A 15,888-nucleotide genomic window follows, 5' to 3' on the forward strand; every position below is an offset into this window, starting at 1 on the left:
TTGCAGGTAACTCACAATAAACCTCTCCCGGCCGACGTCATCAGCGCACGTGTTTCTGGTCTGTTGGGCAGCAAACATGCGCCGCAACGGGGTTGGGGTAAGGGGGGGGGGGGGGGGTGGCTCTCACCGTCATCAGAGACTGTGAAGTGTCTCGAATCGAGAAACAAAGGCGGCTTCTTTCACTCCCTCCCTTATCCCTTCCCTTACGGCGCGGTTCAGGTGTCCAACCATATATGAGACAGATACAGCGCCATTTACTTTCCCCCAAAACCAATTATTATTAATTATAAAGGCGGCGGGGGAGCGCTCGACACCACAAAATTCGGTTCAGAACTGAATAATAAAAATAACGGTTTTTTGGGGAAAGGAAATGGCGGAGTATCTGTCTCATATATCGTTGGACACCTGAACCGCGCCGCAAGGGAAGGGATAAAGGAGGGAGTGAAAGAAGAAAGAGAGAAATAGGTGCCGTATTGGAGGGCTCCGATATAACTTCGACTACCTGGGGATCTTTAACGTGCACTGACATCGCACAGCACAAGTTCGCCTTACCGTTTTTCCTCCATAAAAACGCAGCCGCCATGGTCGGGTTCGAACCCGGGAACTCCGGATCAGTAGTCGAGCGCCCTAACCATGAGCCACCGCGGCGGGTGTTCAGAACTGAAAGTGGAGGATTTTGCCCATCGGGCCACACTTTTTGGCGTCACATTGTTTACACCAGAGGGAGGTCTACTACGCCAAACGAGCTCCCGCTGACGAATTTTGTATGCATCTCGACCGAAAAAGCTGTGCTTGCGTTCACTGTTTTTGTTGTACAAAAGAGTGATTTCATTGCCGTCGCAGTGAAATTAGCCCTCTATGTGTGCTCCCGGTCACCCATTTAGGAGGGGGACCGAGCCACCTCACCATAAAATCAAGCGTCTTCGCCCCCTTCTCCCGAATGCTCTTGGCAGTGCTACTGCTGGTTTGAGTGTACCCTCCCGAAGATAATTCTGGATGTGTGCTGGCATGTTCAGTGTGGTGAATAAACATAGTGACAGTGCTTTACACTCTCGTGTCATGTTCAAATACAAACACCTTGACCGTGCATTAGGAGAGACTTAAATAAACAGACCTCTGTATTTGAAACGAGGTCAAAATAATTTATAAACAGCCAGGTTTCTGGCCAATTTTCGTAACACGTTTCGATAGAAAAGACAAAATTTACAGCCTCGTTTCCAAATTCCTTATTATTTATCCAAACAATGTTGAAGGCGATGTCGAAGTTAGTTTGCTGACTCCGACTGTTGCTTTCCTCAGTCAGTGCTAATGACTTTATTACAACTTATTTCCAGCATATCTAGTTGCAAGATTTAAAGACAGCATGGTGTTCTGATGTCAAACTTCTAAAAATAAATTTCTAGCATTACTGCTTCTAAATATGGTGTCTATTTTCTTCCTTTGCTTTTGTTCACGAATGCTGGCGTTCAGGCTGACAAGTTTAAAAGGGCAACTCCGGCGTTTCTTCCACCTCCTTTGGTTTTACTGAAATTTTCACGGCACCTTCTTCCCAGTTAATGGTCCTTGTGCCAAGTTTCGCAGCGTGGCGGTGCTTTATTGCAGGACAAATTAGTTTTGAAATTTCTCACTTCGTGGCGTCAATCGGGGAGATTTCTACGGGCTACTTGCGTGTGTGACGTCACTGGACGCACGGCCGACGATGTTCGCTCTGTTCGCTGAAAGACGAAATTTCGAGCTGGAGTTTTGGCAATTTCAGAAAAATAATGTACTAAGCTCTAAATTAAAATCATTAGTATAGCCAATCAAAGCGTACACTGTGGGTTTCGTGACAGTATCCGTGTCGTCGTAGGATAGCCTGTCGTGACGTCATCGTTCGGTCGAAAGCCAGTTTCGGCGTAGGTTTCCCGGTTCTTGATCTTTTTAAATACTTCTACTAGGTATTTTAGAAAATGGTTTATGTACCGGATCGAAATGACTGCAAGGAATGTTATATGTTTATGAACCCAAAATGTTAAGAAAAAAAAACCGGGGTTGGCCTTTCATAACTTGACGCTAACGTCACAAATTTTTATTCATGTACCAGAAATGGAAGTTTTCGCCCTTATATACATATATTGATCATGTTAATATATACTTCAGTAAAGCTTGTTGGCAACTATCGTGTCCTCTCTCCGTAGTCTTGTAGTCATCTGTGTCGCGATATATTTTGGCAAAAGGGTACTTGTCTGGGCTAGTCTGTACATTTCGCAGGAAAAGGTACTGCCCCCGCCCCCCCCCCCCTCCCCCCCAATAAAAAACAGGACTAAAGGAACGGACAGACACAGGCGCTGACTTATGGCTGATGATTTTATTGCTATGACAGCGCAATGAATAGGAGAACATAAGCACAATCAAGACCTAGGCATTGCATTGCTGACTGAGTACGCCAACAAATGGAAAGAAGGAAAGAGGTAAAACCAGCACTAGTCAGCCGCTGAGATAATCAATTTCTTTTTGAGGGAATGCAAGAGATTTTAGATTAAAACTATGTTCATATGCCCTGATTAAGGTGCATGTGCTGAAGCACGAGATTAAACCTCCACTCCTCTTTTTATTCCTCTGCCGCATTCCAGGTTAAGAATTAATTAAAATTCATTGCGTCTGCTTGCGCTTAATTATCAGATCGTCTGGTCCTGCTCCACTATGCTTTCTTCTGATCGCGCAATGTTTTGCGCAGCATCAACGTTAACCACAGATAACGCGATGTATTCGCTACTGAAACATTCCGAATTACTTCACCACCAGCTCCCATAAAAGAAGCATGAGCACTCAACGCCATAACAATATATATATATATATATATATATATATATATATATATATATATATATATATATATATATATATATATATATATATATATATATATATATATATATATATATATATATATATATATATACACACACACACGAAGAATTGTTTTCCCTGCGCGCTACAACACAAGTCCGAGCATGTATTGCGCGCATCCCATTAAGGCCACCGACTGCGGGAAGAGTAGGCTAATCTCCTAATGCGCTAATGCGTCCCTTAATCGGATAAGCTGCAAGCTCTGGCGATAAACAGAAACGTCGTTAGGGAAGGGCGCACAAATCCCCCTTTAAATCTCTGGCTTGGCGCAATCGCCGCCGGGGATTAAACAAAAGGCATGAAAGACGAGCGCCAGCACATCAAGAGGAGAAAAGTAACAGAACAAAAAAGAAGAATGAGCAGGAAGAAGTTATTCCTGTCTAAAGCTGCATTTAACTCAATGCTTTTTTCCAGGTCATTGACTTGTATCTAAGCATAGAATAGAGAAAGATTACCGGATGAAGTAAAGAGAGCAAAATGTGGAAGCGGCGTACGATGAATGTAAAACAAGCGAGAAAGGGGCGAAAAAAAAAGCGCAAAGTATCGGAGGAAATCAGTCTGTGTGACGCTAGCAGAGTATAGTGAGCGCTGGGCGGCAGTCTGCAAGGAGACTGTCGCCTGCCGGTGATTCGTTTAGTCGTCCAGACACAGCGAATCTGAAAACTCAAGAGCACATTTATCTTGCCACATGCCATCGCACACAGCCAAGGCGGAGAAAAAAAAGGCGGTAAAGTAGAGATATCGGCTCCATTGAGGCGATAAAGGCTACAGCAATGGCAAATTTAGAATGATCAAGATTGAGATCGGCTCCAGCTCGTACCCGTTCCGAGTGGCAGCTGTAAGTTGCCTCGTGCTCTCAATTCCCCACCAACATTTTTTTTGCGTTCTTTTTTTCTGCTGGGAGAATAAACAGAGCTTTGTGCACAGCTGAGGTAGAAATATAAAAGAAAATAGAAGAAAATGGCCTTCTGTGAGCTCTCGCCCGCTTGCGCTTATCCGTTCCGAAACGTCAAAGACCGAATCTAGCCTAGAGTGCTCTGCAGAGGACGTAGACCTTCTTCGGCGCCGCGCGTAACGGACATTAAAACAGTTGCCGCAAGGATAAACACAAAGGGTGTATCGAAGAAAAAAGAACCATAAAAGTAGCTAAGCAACAACAAAAGGATAACTTAGCACTGTCTTAAGAAAAATAGCCTTATAAACAAAAGTACAGCAGAAGAATAGGAACGCGTACGTAATCATCCTCGCGAATTGCCTTGCATTCTTTTTTTATTTTCCTTTTGTTTCTGCGCCTACATCCAGTGAACCTTGTCCCATCTTTCACTCCTCACCATTCATCTTATTCAAGACGAAAAAGAAAGAAAGCGAGTGAGTCCAGAGGGAGCGGAAGAAGAAAAGGAAAATCGTGCGGTGCAGCAACTCCGACGTCGCCGAACAGCAGACGCTGTGCGTTCGGTCGTCGCCGCCAAACGCACATCCCGCGGGGCTTGGCTCGTACCCTTTGCCTTCCTCGGCTACCAACACTCTCTCCTCGCCTTCCTGGTAGAATACCAAGACAAATACACTCCCGGAATCGGCCTCTCATTCTGTTCTTCCAGCATGCCCTGTTACACAACCGGCTGCCCCCCCCCCCCCCCCCCCCCCCCCCCCCTCCCCCAGCCCTAGTGCGCGCGACATCTTCGAGAGACCGCGTGCACATGCGACGTACGCAAGCGCATTGATAGAGAAAATACCAGCGGCCGCGTACTATGCAGCAGTATATACCGCACAACGCATGCCAGAGAGCAACTCGGTTATGTATAGCACTGAATTGAGCGGAGAAAAATCCGGGGGAAAAAAAAAAACGCACACACGCTCTCTCCTTCGTCGTTCTCGTTTCCCGCCAGGCCGGCGGTGCCGTACTTACTTTTTTCGCTAGTTTTTTTTTTTTTTGCGCTCTCGCTTTTTGGCCCTTATTCCTTGCTATCATTCTACACAACGCCCGACTGATTTGTTGCGGCTGGAGCGGCTGATCACCTCGAAGCGAGCTCGGCGCAAGGAAACGCGGAGACCTGTTTCCCAGCTGAAACGAGTTCAATTTCGGAAAAGGCTGGCTGCACCCCCGTACAACACGCAACGCAGATTCGGGCATTTTGCGACGGAGGAAGAAAAAAAAAAGCGAAAGAAGAAAGACGTGCCGCGGTGATGCATAGAAAGAGAAAAGAGGGAGATCGACGGAGGGGAACACAATAAATACAGAGGCGGTTCGCGGCAGATTTGGACGTGATCCAGGGCTTCATTTCAGCGCGTCTTGTTAGCCTTACCTGTTCTCCGCGTGTGCGTCTACACAAGGAACTGAGAGAGGCGGTGAACAACGAAGTTGGTTGTGGATGAAATGCACTCTTAGTACTTCGAAAGAAAAAACGCTGGCAGTTAGGAAAGTAGACAACGTGAGCAGAAAGGGGTGGAGTAGACGGGAGCATATGATGAAGTTCGATTCATGCGGTAGCGACGTCAGGTGGAACTGATTGTTTGTAGTGCCGCTTGCGATCCCGCCAGCGATACCTCGTGTTTACGTTGCTTACATCCAATCTGCAAGAACCAGCCCGGCTTCCCATTCGTCCACCTCTTCCTCGTTTGACAACGTCCCAGATGCGGAGTTGCCGACGAGAGTGTACGCAAAAGAGGGCGGGCTCGTTCCGAGCCATTCCTATTATACTCGGAACGTGACTGTTGCAGGCGCGCAGTGCTGCTGACGTCTAAACAAGCGCGCTTTGTTCGCGTCTGTGCGTTGGGCGTGAGTCGTTGAAACCTGCCAGTTGGTTCGTGCTTTTAGCCTCTCAAATATAGGAGCCTCATCGTGTGCTGCAGGTACGTCGTTCTACTTCAGTGCGGTAGTTTCGAAGTGGCCTTACTTGTTGCTGTTATGGCTATAGTGTAGCGACTGAGACGGTATTGATTGCTATGCTAAAAAGGCGTGTTGAAAACATTAATGGCAGCCGCAGTTCGTAATGGACAGAAAGGGGAAAAACAATGCTGCCCCCATTTTTCTTAGATTGAAGAGCACCACGGTATCACCATGGTTCTTTGATACTTGCTATGAAAGGGCACCGCATAACAAGAAAGAAAGAAGGAAGGAAGGAAAGAAAGAAAGAAGGAAAGAAAGGAAAATAAAGAAATAAAGCAAGGAAAAGAAAGGAAGGAAGAAAGAAGAAAAGGGAAGGAAGGAAGAAAGAAAGAAAGAAAAAGAGGAAGAAACAAAGAACGGAAGAAAGAAAGAAGGAAAGAAAGGAAAATAAAGAAATAAAGGAAGGGAAAGAAAGGAAGGAAGAAAGGGGAAGGAAGGAAGGGAGGAAGGAAGAAAAAGAGGAAGAAACAAAGAACGGAAGAAAGAAAGAAAGAAGGAAGGAAAGGAAAATAAATAAAGGAAGGAAAAGAAAGGAAGGAAGAAAGAAGAAAAGGGAAGGAAGGAAGGAAGAAAGAAAAAGAGGAAGAAACAAAGAACGGAAGAAAGAAGGAAAGAAAGGAAAATAAAGAAATAAAGGAAGGGAAAGAAAGGAAGGAAGAAAGAAGAAAAGGGAAGGAAGGAAGGGAGGAAGGAAGGAAGAAAAAGAGGAAGAAACAAAGAACGGAAGGAAGAAAGAAGGAAGGAAAGAAAGAAAGAAGGAAAGAAAGGGAAATAAATAAAGGAAGGAAAAGAAAGGAAGGAAGAAAGAAGAAAAGGGAAGGAAGAAAGAAAAAGAGGAAGAAACAAAGAACGGACGAAAGAAACAAAGAACGGAAGAAAGAAAGAAAGAAAGAAGGAAAGAAAGGAAAATAAAGAAATAAAGGAAGGAAAAGAAAGGAAGAAAGAAGAAAAGGGAAGGAAGGAAGAAAGAAAGAAAAAGAGGAAGAAAGAAAGAAAGAAAGAAAGAAAGAAAGAAAGAAAGAAAGAAAGAAGGAAAGATGGTGAGGAAAGAAATGTGTTATTCAAGTTGTGCGACCTGCCAACAACCAACCCCAAGAGTTCAAACGGTCTATCTATCCTACTCTCGTTCAAGATAGAAAAAAATTAGCAATTAAAGCATAGCTGTTGTAGGTTGCCAAAGTGTACCGTCGGTTTGCTGCCAATTTCCGGTGATACCACAGGTAACAGAAAGAAAACTACACAAGTTACGCAAGCCTGCGCGCAAATACTGCAGCTTCGATGGCCTGCAGCGGCTACACATCGAGCGTAACCAGGAGGCAGATCTAATAAAGCCGCCTCCATGAATCAGATAGATAGTTACATAATAGCAATAAGAGGAGCCCATTAGCTACAGTGTTGCAACAGCTTGTGCCTTCAGCTGGCGCTGCAGGCTTAATCGTAGGCCAAAATGGTGGGCGAGGTGGCAACCCCGTGTATAAATCCTCGCCTCGGGGCGGCCATAAATCAAGACTCAGGAACACTCTCTCGCACCTCCGCCAACCCTCTCCTATACTGCCTAGACTGGCTATGGCCACGCTAGCTATAGATGAGGAGCTCCTTAGCACGCTTAAGGACGAGAATGTCTGCGCAAAAATTGCTAAAAAAAGATGCGGCTGTGCAAAAAACCTGTGGCACCAGAAACGAGAAACAACAAAAGAAGGCTGCAAAAAAAAAGAAAAAAAAAATCAGCAGATGATATGCTTAGGCAGAGGAAGTAGGCGACAGATGATTTATGGTGTTTGGTGCGGGCACTAATGTAATTACTCCCCAGAGCGACCCGGCACTTTCGAAGGAAGCGGCGCATTTTCACTCTTTCTTCCTGGTTTTTATTCCATTTTTTTTTTTGTCGCATACATCGGCGGGGTCTTGAGAGAGCGACAGAGAGAGGGGGGGACACGATGCATGAGGGCAGGCGACGCGCAGTCTGGCTTCAAGCAGGGCGCCACTGGTGACGTGACGTCATGCTTCTATTCGACTTCCGCCAGTGGAAGTCTGGCGACGAGCTACATGACGTGCGGAAACACGTGTCGACTCTTCCGCCGCCCTTTGAAAGAGCGCACGTGGTTTCATTCTGCGAGGAGAAGCCCGCACATTCTCTCTGCTCCGGGAGGGGAAGAGGTGGCGTCAGCTGGTAGGCGTGGCTTATTGGCTACAGCACACAGCTGCAGCGCTTGCCGAACTGAATTTCGAGTGCACCTATAGAGAAATAGCAAAGTAGGGAAAGGCCTTCAGAAGAGTTGGATACAGTGATGACATGGGCCAAACGAACGCTACGTGTTGAAAGCGAGCCCGCGTTGTATAACCGAAACAACGTTAGAGATGGAATTATAAATTACTTATCGCGAGTAAAGGTGAACTTTAAAAACCAAAACTATAGCGCTCATATCCCCTCCTAATTGCTGCGCCCAGACCGTGACGTCCCATGATGATGGGAATAAAGTTCATTCATTCATTCCTTCATACTCCTTTTGCCCAAGTTCGCTGGTCGAGCATAGCAAAGCTCCATATTTGGAGCAACTCTGCTGGAACGCAGCCGTCGAGGGGACAGAGCGGAAGTTTTTGGCCTACCCGCTTGCATGTCACGTGACAAAGAAAGTCACGTGACTATCTTGGGCCCGTTCCTCCAGCCGGAACACGCGCCAACAGCTGTTCGCTTAACCCTTATTTGGTTATTTAATTTTTATTTTTCCTTTTTCTCACAAGGACCGGAAACACGTGTTCCGGATTCCCAGTGACATAGCCAACAAAAACAGAAGCGCACGAAAGAAACGGGAGGCACCCGAAACCACTCGAGGACTTCATTAGGGCGCGGGACGACTTCCCGCGCGGCATGCCACCAGCTCAGGGCGCAGATATAACAACGGCTGTGACGTGTAGACGTCTACGAGATCAAGGGCCACTGCTTGAGACGGAAGACAACGTCGGTGGTCCTTTTTAACCTCGATGACCTTCCTCTGCGCTCCCAGCACCGCAGTCTATGAAATGCACGGTGTTATCTACGAGAAAAAACTCTTGACAGGATATGCTCGCGGAAATGGAACAGCGAAACGAAAATAAGAAACTGTCCCCGCGTGACGTTCCCTGTCTGCCGGGAGACACCCTTGACGTGTGTCGTCGTGAAAGCTCGTAGCCTTAGCGAAGCCTTTCGAAAACGCTGTCAGAGAAAATTTGGACAGTTTTATTATGGCGTAAATGACGCAGGCGTCTTGTGCTAGCGCGTAATGGGTTCGTTTACGCAGCAATAGCGAGCATATGGAGGCCAGCAAGAAAAACCAGATAGGGATCAGCCTCCGTACCGCAAAATCTTAATGGTATAGCTAACAATCAAAACATTAGCGAGATTCGGGAAATTTTTGTTTCCTGTTGAACTCTCTCAAGTCTAAGTACACCAGAGTCCATGCACTCGTGTCCGAAGGAACTTAAACGCACCTAAAGTAAGAGAACACGTAAAAATAAAAATGAATAAACTTTAGAAACCTTAAAACAAATGTTCTTGGCAAGTTGTACCTCTTCTAGAACCTGCCCTTGACAGAGACGCCAAAAATGGCCCATTGGATCGAAAAACATTTATTGTCAGCACTGAACCCTAGTGGGCACTACCAGATGGCTTCGAGCCCATGGCTCTCGGCGACCTCTTGAGCCCACTGAGTGGCCCGGACTTGCGTCAACGGGTCTGAGCTGGCCAGTATAGCCTCCCACCGCTCTAGAGAAGGGACTGGTAGTAGTTACACCGGTAGTGGCGCCTTTTTGCAGCTCCATGGAATGTGATCGCATCCGGCTGTCACGCCGTATTGTTTGCAAGTCGGATTGTGTTGCGTTGGATACTTGAGTGCTAGTCTCGACGGGCTAAAGAAGGCTCGCGTCTGGAGCCGACGCCATGTTACCTCCTGGCTTTTGTCGAGCTTCTTGTCTGGCGGGGGATAGATCCTGATTTCCAGTTTAAACTGATTGGTGTAGTCGCGAAAGGATATGAATGCGTCTCTCGTGAAATTTCGGGACTCAACCCGGCTCACTGCTCGGCTCACATAATCTCGAGTTATCATCATCATCATCAGCCTTACTACACCCACTGCAGGGCAAAGGACTCTCCCATGTCTCTCCAATTAACCCTATCCTTTGCCAGCTGCATCCACCCTTTGCCTGCAAACTTCTTAATCTCATCCGCCCATCTAACCTTCTGCTGCCCCCTGCTACGCTTACTTTCTCTTGGAACCCACTCCGTTACCCTTAAGGACCAGCGGTTATCTTGCCTTCGCATTACATGCCCTGCCCAAGCCCATTTCTTTCTCTTGATTTCGACTAGGATGTCATTAAACCGTGTTTGTTCCCAGTGAGCCAACTCGTTTCTCCTGTTTCCCGAGTGTGCCGGCACCCATATTACTTCCACCTCTATTTGGTTCCAGTCTTGATGTCTCAGGATTCTGTCTGTCTCCTTGGAGATCATACCCCTCGCGAAATTGTATAAGCGACCTTGGAGTCGCTAATTATGGTGACTGCTTTCGTGCTGACCGTTGTCATGGCCAAAACTGGCCGTTTTCGGTAGTAATAAACTGCACATGTCCAACATTCTCGGACTTTGAAAATTGCAAAATTGCAAGATGCTCTTCGGAAAATGTTGAAGGTAATGATCCGTTCTTCTGATATGTAGCAAAATCTTTCTTTTAAAGTGCTTCTACCGCTAGCATAAAGCAGTTAAAACTGTCATAGAAAATCAACGGTTAGCGCTTTTGACGATAGCAAAAACGTTAATAGAAAAACAAAATTCAAGACTGCCTGTGGGTGATCCCCGGATGTATTTATTGTTATAGTGAAATCTTACATTATACGAAAGGTTGAGTTCATCAACGGTTTGTCTCTCAAAAATGCTGTTGTCTTGAATTAATTGTTGGGTATGTTTGTTCCGCGTACCGCTACACATCACATAACTGAAGGCTGTTCAAGAACAGTGGCGTAATGAGTTACCTTGCGCAGAAGATGCGTCTTATTTCTCCGGCAGAATGGACTAGTCGAGTGAAAACTTCGAATCATCTGGCGTAGCGGGGGAACAAAAAATGAGCGAAGGTGCGAACACTCTGTTAAGGAGCCATCGCAATCACTTTGTTAAATAGTAGCGGTAATTAGGGCGAATATAGGCGCCGCCGCGTCCAACGCGGAGCCGGCGCGCGCGATCGCTAATGAAGGCCCCGCGAGCTGCCTCCATTACCCAACCTGCAGCGGGGGGGGGGGGGGGGGGGGCACCATCATTGTACCTGGAGGCTAATGAACCTGCCTAATAGCAGGGACGGTGATATTCGCCGAGCGTCCGCCAGCAACTGCGCCACAGGGGAGAGAGAGAGGGAGAGATACTTAGCAAATTCACGTCCAACGCGCACTTAAAGAAATACGCGCCGATTATGGAAGGGGACAGGGGATGCTGTCGCAACCGCAGCTCAACTTTTGGCACTTAAAACTTCGTACTGCATGGTCTCATGCGGTTAACGTGGGTTTGCCTGATGTTTCAACGTTCGTATTCTGCGAGTACAATTTGCTCGGTGCGTGCGTGCGTGCGTGTGAGCATGTTTGCGCGCGTGCGTGTGCGTTGTCACATTCTGCGTCAAAAATGATTAAGTACCACAGTGAATATTCATATAAGCTAAGGATTGCACAGAGTAGCGACACCATTTAGAAGCCGTGATCAAAAAGCTGCTTTCCTCCTACTTTGTTTCGTAATAGGGCTATATATGCATGTAACCAACTCTCAATAAATAGCGGCCCATTAAGTTGTTCTTCGCCTTAAAGATACTGTACCTTCCAGACCGCCGCATGACTACGTGCACATATGAAGCACTCGAGTTAAAATAGTTTCGTCCACATCGCACAGTACAAGAAACTATCTTTAAATGTGTACTCAAAAAATGGCACTGCTGTTACCATTTCGGTACCGGACTTTGAGCACTGTATGCAGTAACTTTAATCAAATTGTTTTCTTGCAGGGCCTAACAATAATCTGCTGAGCTTAACTGGCTCTGCGAAGCACAAAATTAAGCAAGTCTGTAGTTTCAGTATAGTCGACTCTTCTCCACAGTTTACTTGTCCAAGCTCACGCTTCATGGCGATAGAGCTTAAACTCACATAAAACTTCGTGCGCGCAGAAACGATTAGCTTAAGCCCGTCGGAGGTTGTTGCGATTCGCGCGAACACAGCGTCACTAATCAGCGAGACACACTTAACCTCACCACAACCAAACTACAGCGACTGCACGTTACTGCGGCCAAAATTTGCGGCGCGCACGCCGTTTAGGTATAATGGCCACGGAATGCATATGGCGGAGGTCTAAATCCTCTACAACCAGCTAATGTTCTCTGCAAAAAAAGGAAAAAAGAAGCATGCTCTCTCTCCATCGCTCTAATATATGGCCTTTTCTAGATGAAACCATTTCTATATAGTGTTTCAAGAAAGTAATTGCATGTCCTGCGGTTAGCACAAAAAAATAATTAACGGCTTCTCTCCAACCTTAAGTACACGAGTTGAGCCTGTATTATATGCTGTGCGCGGGCGAGTAAAGTGTTGCCACTGCAGACGTAACGCAGCTACATGTCCCCGCAGCGACAAAGAAACAAACACCTAAAGGCGGATAATAAACAGAAGGGCGACAGCTCGTGCCACAACGGCTTCTAGGCAGCGAGGGCTGCGCGGCAGGACAGGAGTGAAATCTAATTGCGCGAAAGGCAGTGTGCATGGCTGCTGCGGCCCCCTCAAAACGACAGGAGTCCAGCGCAGATGTCTCGTAACGCATGCGCGGCCTCCCACGTACGACCAAGCGCGGGTTCACCAACGTACACGAGAGAGGCATGGAAGGAGAATCGCACGCTAAGGAAATAAAAAGGATTGAAAAAAGACGGAACATAAAGGCAGAACAGTTTGGAGAAATGGTAACCAAAACAAAAGAAACAAAGGCTACTGAGGTTCGAGTGAACGGTAAAGGGCGCTTTTGCAAAGGAAGAAGCAGCCATATAGGCTAGCCGGCAAAGAAAATGAATTGAGCTCATTAAGGAAAAGGACGGGGTCTGCACTGTTTAGCTCCGCAGGCGCGGCGGCTACGCGTACAGGCAACGTGCGTGTGTGCGACGGGGCTCTTTCGCGTGGTTCGCTTCTTTAAGTCTGTGCTTTAATCTGCTCTTTTCCTTTTTTTTTCCTTTTGCAGCCGTTATCTGGTCCGTCCCAATGATTAGAGCGCCCTCACTAGCCCGCAAGAACGTTCTACCTGGCCATATTTGCCCGGTGAACGCTGCCGGTGCCGAGCTACGCAGTTGCGCTCGCCCTATACAGTTGTATACCATTATGTTTTCCTCCAGTGGCGGCTCTAACGGGGCGCGTCTTCAGCTCTCTTCGGTTGAGGTCGCTAATTGAGGCTTAACTCTTCCCTCCGAATGCTGCACGACGCTATACGAAGTAGCGCGTCAAGACAAAGAGAACAAGGAAATAAGACAGTAACGCAAACGCCGGTGGTAGATAAAAATGTGCACAAAACCAACACTGCGCCTATCTGCCCGAGACAAAGATGGTATAACACAGAGGAGTGTCCTGAATTCGGATGAACTCGTTTTGGTAACAGCAATGTGAACGACTGGCAGTGAGACGTACTTACTGACGTCACTGAACGTATTCGGTAAATGCTTTGGTGATGTTCGAAAGCATGCAGTAGTAGCAACACTTTGATTACAAATGATCTGCGGAGACATCCTTAAAAACGCGCTGCGATCTTTGGTCGATGCCTGAGCAGCAAAGAGCGTCTGAAATATTGCGTCAACAGTCGGACGGTTCGCTGCGTTCATGCAATAAACTGAGTAGCGTAACTGATCAAACAACCAATCGAGCGTTTTGGTCCCGCGTGAAGAAATTTGACACTAATACAATTAAATCTCTACGGTTAGGCTTGAGCAACTCTATGCTAACACTTTCGACGTCCTTAGCGCTCGTCAAGCTTTTCTTTCGCCACAGGATTTGGACAGTGGCCGCAGACAAATAACAGATGCCGTCGTGGCTTTTCTTGTCACATTCAAGGCTTTTCCGGAAGCCCTAAATGCCCGAAGTGCACGCAGTAATGCTTCTTGTGGAGAAGTGGCTTTGGCAGCTGCTCCCCGGTAAACTTACTCTGCATCCTGCCTTATTGTCACTACCTCCCCACCAACGTGCCTGAAGCGCGACCCACAGCGGTCTGCATGAGTCGCTGCAAAGACTTCTACTATCATTTGTCTCCTGTACAGGTACCCATTAAAAGCATCCTACACGCCTTGTTCGGAAACTGACAGGGCATCAACCACACTTCAGCGCTGGACATTGTTCTACAAACGATCATGATGTTTAAGCGGAAAACGGGCAAATTCCTGCTCAGCAGCCTTAAACGTACAGCCCCCGTCAAAAGTATACAAGCCCAAGGGGGTTTGCCCTTGAGGTCTGCAGCGTGCCTGGTTATGCATCCTCAGCGACCGCAATCTCTCGAAAAAGGAATGGCTTCTAGTCCTCAATCCTCCCAAGCTTTGGACTGCTACAGATGTCCTAGGGAGCCCCGCTAAACACATCAGAGGCGAACCACTTGGGCTGTATACTTTAGATGGGGGCTGTACGTTCGTGTTGCCGTCGAGAACCGGAGCTTGTAGAGTGCCACTCTCAGGAAAAATAAGAACAAAATGAGACGGCAGTTGACAAAAGAAGATGAGGCTTTGAAAAATCTAAGTTCTCGTGAACATTATTCCCGAATGTGAGAGTTCATGATGAAATGTAGCCCAAAAGGAACACGAGCGCCATGAACGCCATCCAATTCAGCTTTGCTTAGTGTGAGAGCTCACAAACTTGTAAGATGTAAAGTGGTTAACCTAAAAAAATGAGCGGCTTCTTGTAAAGAAAACAAATAAACAAACAAACAAACAAACAAACAAACTGCGCTTACATCGAAGGTACATGCATGCCCCATGTTCTCGGCCCATTTCTCTCGTAATCACTGTAGCATGCAACGAGCGTCGCTCGCTTCGAAATTCCCCAGCACCAGAAGTTACCTCCGCTACACGTCGCTACGGAGGATACATAACGTCAACCACCTCGAAGAGATGCGACTGCAGGATCTCATTTTCGAAGATTAATTAGACAGCGACCTCGCGGAACCGTCGACGCTCATTACACGAAAATTCTTGTCCGCACTGACCGCTACATGTTTGCGAGGGACAGACCCTAGCCTGAGGGCAAGCGCTCTTCGTGCGTAAGCAGATCTTGGGGCGCGCGGTTAGCCGGAGCTCTACGGTTGCAATTAGGCAACGAGGGTCTTCTGCGTCAACAGCTTGTCCGGCAGTCCCAGCTAGCCCTTATCGAAAGCGGATCAGGTCTGAACGGTCGATTCAAGCCAGAGTAAATAAAGATCGATCATTCATGGTATGCTTTACCTCTGCTGAAAAACACACAAACCTGGAAATGTCAGAGCTAGTTAGTATATGTGCACTGGCAGCACCGATTGAGAGCGGACATGATGAACAGAAAAAGAATATAAAGCAACGCGGGACAGAACAAAAAAATACAGCTATTTCCTCCTCTTTTCTGGCAGCCTTGAGTAAAGGGAATGGTGAGGCGGGCGCGGAGGGAAAGATGTTAGCTTATATATAATATAGATGCTATATATATATCTGAGCACCTGGTTTAGCCACTGCCTTCATGAACAGCGTAGTTTACTTTGATCATTTTAATATCGGCACAGCAGCCGTGTAAACCAGTATACCATCAGAGGAAGCTGACAAAGTCTATACTGCCAAGAATCTCAATCAGCAGCAACCCTGGGTTCGCTTTACGGTTTTACGTGTTTCTATGGCACAGATATCTGCCCCTAGCCTTGTTCGTTACCACAGGCTGGTCCAACTATTAAAAAAATTCACTACGGAGCAAAATATCTCTCGTGTTCTCCTCAAAAACATCCTTACGCAAGGAATAATTGGGAAAGTAACCAGCTGCAAACGACGTAAAAAACAGCACAGCTTACAGATTAATAACCCCCAAGAACTGCAGACTACCACAGAGGTAATAAAGTCGTCTGAGCAATTTCCGCCTGC

At 46.8% G+C, this 15,888-nt stretch overlaps 1 protein-coding gene across 1 annotated transcript in view; it reads right to left on the bottom strand.

Annotated features, from left to right (window-relative positions):
• The window catches only part of LOC144129231 (uncharacterized), a 278,887-nt gene that overhangs the window by 174,395 nt on the left and 88,604 nt on the right, over positions 1–15,888 (bottom strand). The window lies entirely within an intron of this gene.

This window comes from Amblyomma americanum, chromosome 4 (assembly GCF_052857255.1).
Source record: "Amblyomma americanum isolate KBUSLIRL-KWMA chromosome 4, ASM5285725v1, whole genome shotgun sequence".
Lineage (NCBI taxonomy): Eukaryota > Metazoa > Arthropoda > Arachnida > Ixodida > Ixodidae > Amblyomma > Amblyomma americanum.